The following is a 5,569-nucleotide window of genomic DNA, read 5'->3' as shown; positions in this document are numbered from 1 at the left end:
CCTTCCCTCTCCTCTTCTGTACTTCACAGCAAGGAATCAGCCCGAGAAACGTGAACCAGGTCACAGAGTTGACCACTGCTTCGCTTTAGAAGGGACAAGAGAGGGTGTGAGGCAGTGTGCCATGGGTAATCGTACAACTTTCTAGAAGCTGCCATCCCTGACGCGGTGCAGAGGGCTATGGACGCAGGCTTGGGAAAGCGGGTGAGGCTGACCTGGGCCCCTCTGTGCGTCTGGCCTCCCCGAAGCCCCCCGGGCTAGACAGCACCGCTGTCCAGACCTCCTCCTGCCTGTGACGTGGAGACTGTGCATCCTGCGTCCATCCCCGTTCCGAGGCCGAGGCCAGCCTCCCCCTTACCCCCCACCACCCCTGGCTCTGCAGAGCCTTCCCCACAGCCTCACCCCCACACCCATGCCCCTCCTTCACGTTCCCAGAAGGGGCCAGACTGCTCTGAATACGTCTAACCCTGGGCCCCGCGTGCAGCTGTCCGGCCCCCCAGAGCCTTGTGCACCCAGCAGGGGGAGGTTAAGGAAGGAACACCTGTATCTACAGGGGAGCTCGGAGCCCTTGCCCAGAAACCCCAGAAGGGTCACAGTCTGCAGCTAAGAAGGCGAGTCTGGCTGGGGTCCGGTCCAGGTGGGCGGGGTAACGGGGGAGACACATCGCCGGGAGGGGCGGGGAGCCCTGCACCCCACGTGCTGGCCTTTTGAGCCTTTCGCCATGTCTGGGGGCACCAGGGCGGGTGTGGGTAGCCCCAGGTTAAGGGCTTCCAGCTGGGCAGCCGCACGTCACCAGGTCACCTCCCTGCACCACCAGTGGCATGGGTCGGGGGGACACTGATACGAGGTCTGCTGGACAGAGCTGTCTGAGGACACGGCGCCACCCGGAGGCCACCCAGCGCCCGGACAGGATTCTCGGGAGCAGGGCTGTGGCGGCCTGTCAATCTTCTTCCTCCCTTTCTGCCACTGCCCGGGGCCACTAGAAGGGCAGACCCTCAGAACACCAGCCAGACCTCAACGTCCGTCACCTGGCTGGCTCCTTGCAGTGACCCTGAGGCAGCACCAGCTTCCGCCAGGACTGGCACCAACTAGAGGGGTCCCGTGCACCTGTCTGGGGGCCTGGTCCCTGCAGCACGAGCCCCAGCACTGACCACAGACAAGAGTGGACACGTGTACGTGCACGTGCACACACACACACACACACACACACACACACACAACTATATCCCTTGTAGAGGTTTCGGGAAGACAGAGCTGGGCAGCTGGGGCCCTGGCAGTGAGAGTCCAGAACTGCCCCTCGCTGTCCTGCCGGGTCCAGCAGAGGCCATTAGATACTCCGGCACCTTGCCTTGAAGGGATTCAAAAGGAAAACAATACCAAATGCTATCACATCAAATGTGCAGATGGGGTGGCCACCAAGAGTTTCTTTCTTGACTTCCAAATTGCAAAATTCGTGCTGCCTCCGATGCGGGGCAGAGGGCTTGGCCGGGCGTGACCACAGCGGGGTGCTGGGGCCGAGGGAAGACCAGAGAAGACACCTTGCCTGTCATGGGAGAGTCGGGGACGGAGCTCGGGGTCTCAGCAGGGCACCCCAGGAAAGGACCGAAGTCATATCCTGGGACCTGGGACACCCCGCCGTGTCCCCGGACCCCATAAGGCCCTGAATAAAGCATTTATGTTCCCAGGTCTCATTTATTTAAAAAAAATTTTTTTTAATATTTTTATGTATTTTTGAGACAGAGAGCACACGCAGGGGAGGGGCAAAGAGGGGGAGACATAGAATCTGAAGCAGACTCCAGGCTCCGCCAAGCTGTCGGCAAAGAGCCCAACGCGGAGCTCGAACTCACGAACTGTGAGATCATGACCTGAGCCGAAGTCGGACGCCCAACCGACTGAGCCACCCGGGTGCCCCCCAGGTCTCATTTAAAAATGAGTGGAGAACTCCTCTTCCAACTGCTCTGGCCTCGCGCAAGGAATAGAGCCCATTGGATTAACTCCTCCCCTACTGACCAGAAACAATCGTTAATACTGAGGAGCAGTGTGGCCACGGACTTCTTTCCAGCCAACATACTCACCTTTACACTCTGTGCGTTTAGCTTGGGGTCAGCACGTTGACTCCATTCGTGTTTTGTTCACTGACCGTGTGCTCTCGGTCCATCCGCTTGAATACTCCGTTTGTCGACATGCGGTCTGCCTTGGACTGTGGCCCAGGAGAATCAGAAACCCTGCCCGATCCCCTCCTTCCCAGCCTGAGGGTGGTGGGAGGGCCCGACTTGGGAGTCCTGAGAACCTCAGGCCGTCCTGACTCCGTGACCCACCTGAGCCGAGTAGAGCAACGGAGCCTCTGTTTCCTTGTCTGGGACGTAGAAACGTCTGGAGTGAAAGTCCCGGGTGTTGTCAGTGCCTACACTTCGCGGCAGAGCGTCAGGGATGGGGCAGTGGGGAGACACGGCCTGGGATGGAGGGCTGAGGAAGGGGCACCGAGTTCGGGGCAGCAGTGGCAGTCATTGCCAAGGACACCGAAAGCGGCCGTGGACAGGGAAGCGTCAGGATTCTTGCCACGCGTTGGGGAGACAGCTCCCTGCCACGAGCTTCCCGGAACTCTACTGGCCACCTGGATTATTTTGGCATGAGGTGGTTTCTTTATTAAGACATGACTCTCACCTCACAGATAAGTCCCGGAGACAGCGGGCAGGTGCTAGGCCAGGGGCATGCGCAGGGGCCGTGACAGACATCTTGCGACTCTGGGGGTGCACGTGAAAAACACAAGCCAGGCTGGGACCCAGGGAAGGCCTCAGGGAGCTGTCACCCCACAGAAGACTTTACCAAATGAGGAGACAAGCAAGTGATAAGTGATGTTCAGGAACAAAGAGGGGCGCCTGGGTGGCTCAGTCGGTTAAGCGTCTGACTCTTGATCTCGGCTCAGGTCGTGATCTCATGGTTCATGAGTTCAAACCCTGTGCCAGGTTCTCTGCTGACGTCTCAGAGCCTGCTTGGGCTCGCCTCTCTCTGTCTCTCTCTCTCTCCGCCCATCCAAGCTTGTTCTCTTCTTTCCCATTCTTTCAAAATAAGGACATAAACGTTTTTTAAAAGGGAACAAAGAGACGAAGATTCCCATAACAATAGAAATGGGAACTCACGATAGGAGACATAGATGCATTTCTGCTCCCCGCTGTTCCAGATGCCGGTGCCCCAGATAATCTGCATCCGGGAGCCAACACACCTGCTTCCAGGGTGGGCTTGGGTGGGGCCACACGTGAACGACACCCAACATGCTTCCTGGCACCCTGCGATCATCCGGAAGGAGAGCTGTTGGTGGTGGTCACTTTCTCTCTCTCTCTGCCTCAGTTTCTCCTTCTATAAACCACAGAGGTGGACGGGGTGCCCTGTAAAAGCCATTCCGGTTTGTTACGGGTTGAATTATGTCCCCTACAATCATACGTTGGAGTCCTAGCCCCCAGGATTTCAGAAGGTGACTCTCTACTTGGAGCTGGGGTCTTTGCAGAGGTAATCAAGTAAAAGGTCATTAGGGTGAGCTCAATCCCATATGACAGGTGTCCTTGTAAGAAGAGGAAGTTAGGAAGGGAGAAGATGGCCATCAGTAAACCAAGGACAGGGGCCTGGAACAGGTTCTCCCTCGTGGCCTGAGAACGAACGACCCCACACACACCTTGGTCTGGGACCTCCCCGCCCCAGAACAGAGAGACAGGGCGCGTCTCCAGTGTTTAAGCTGCCCCATGTGTTAGGGCAGCCCTAGACGAAGCTGGAAAGCTCCCTGCCCCCGTGTTTGCTTTGTTGAGAATGAAATGGGAAAGTGAAGTGAGACCAGAAACGCCAGAAGCCAGGGGGGCTGGCCTTACTTCCCAAGCTTAAAAACGCAGGGTGGGCAGAACTCTCGGGTTCTACCAGTCACTGCCCGTGGCCGGCTTCCCCACAGGAGCGAAAGAGGGAAGGTACAGACGGGGACAGGACGGCACAATGACATCGGTGATGAGAACGGATGATGGGGAGGCGGTTTCTCGGTCTCCCGGGTGGTGCCGACCCTGGGGACACAATTACTCGGGGACACAAGGGACGGTGGCACGTGCGGCCCCTCCTCTTGCCCCTCCCCCCTCCGCCTGTGGGAAGGAAGGGGCAGGCCCCTCCTGGGAGCCCTCTGCCTGCAGACCGCCACCCTCCACGGAGACCGGATGGAAGGAGTACGGGGCTCTCGGCTAATTGCTGATTTACGGCCCAAAGGACAGGGCCTCTGTCTGGGTGTCTACCTGGGATGCTGCGCCCAGCCGGACGAGCTGCCACCTGACTGCTCCCCGCTCCTGTAGAAGCGAGCTGCCCAGCTCAGAGCAAACACAAGCCAGGCGTACGTACAAACCCTCCACAAGCCGGGCTTCTACTTAACGATGCGCCACTGGGTGCAAAAGGCACAGTCCTACCCCCGCCCGCTAGGGCTCCTGCTTCTCAAGTCTTCTGGAAAGGTCACCGAGGCTCAGAGTTCCTTTCTGGGGGTGGCAGATGGTGTGAGCCATCTGAGCCTTGACCGCTGTGTGTTCAGAGCCGCGGTGGAGGACTGCTGGCCTTTCTGACTGGTTTCTTGGCCCCTTCGGGTCGATTAAATCTATTCATCTCGGGCTTCAGAATCAAGGTTTGTGGTTGCAGGGGCCGCAGAAACTCAGGGCTTCTCAAAGTACGGGGCTTAACGCAGGCTGACCGGTGGGAGGGAGCTGGCCAGCTTTAGCTGCGGGTCCAGTAGCATCAGACCCCACGCTGCCTTCAGGTATTTTTACACTCGCGATGTTTCTAGTTGGAATGAGGCAGATTGGGTCCCTCTCCAAAATCGAAAGGCACTCGGAGAGCAGCCTGCTGGAGTCTCGAGGCCCCACGTCAGAGGAGTAGGAAGGAGGCTGCGGTCCCCACCCGCCTGCCTGTGTGGTGTCCCCTGTGACACCACATTAGCTCTTGGACGCTAATCCTCCCCCTTCCTTGTGCGCGAACTTTCCCCGCCGCAGCCCCAGGAACGCTCGGGGCGGGGGGTGGGGGGGAAGCGCCAGCCACCCGAACTTCTCTCTGGACTGGATGTCGGGTGCAGCTTCCCATTTGGGGCTCAGTCCTGAGAGGTTTCAGACACCACTCACAGAGAAGAGGCTCAGGGTGGTGAGCCAGATGGGCCTGGGCTGGGAAACCCTCTGAGGGCCTGGCTAGGCGGCCCGTCAGTGTGAGAACGAAAAGCGTCAGCAGGTGTTCCTGAAGACGGAGGTGGGTCCGTCCCACCGGCCGTTCCAAACCCACCTCCTGGCCCCTCCACCAGCCACGGCCTGGCCTCGGCGCTCAGGAGGGTCAACCCAGAGAGGTACTGACGTGGCCTTGAGGACAGCATCCACCGCGGTGGACAAGGACCAGATCACCGCTCCTCGCTGGGCTGCGGGCACTTGGACCTTGCACGACAGAGGCAAACTCTACGCCAGGCCACGCTCCTCACTTGCTTGGCGCGGGCAGGACTCCGCGTGCTTTGGCCAGGGGCTTGGGGCTGTTCCCTGGCATCGGCGTGCCTCCCACGTGGGCGGCGGGGAAGCCC

Source organism: Herpailurus yagouaroundi, unplaced genomic scaffold (assembly GCF_014898765.1).
Source record: "Herpailurus yagouaroundi ecotype Mexico unplaced genomic scaffold, PumYag 202, whole genome shotgun sequence".
NCBI classification, from domain to species: domain Eukaryota; kingdom Metazoa; phylum Chordata; class Mammalia; order Carnivora; family Felidae; genus Herpailurus; species Herpailurus yagouaroundi.
This window is presented reverse-complemented; position numbering follows the sequence as displayed.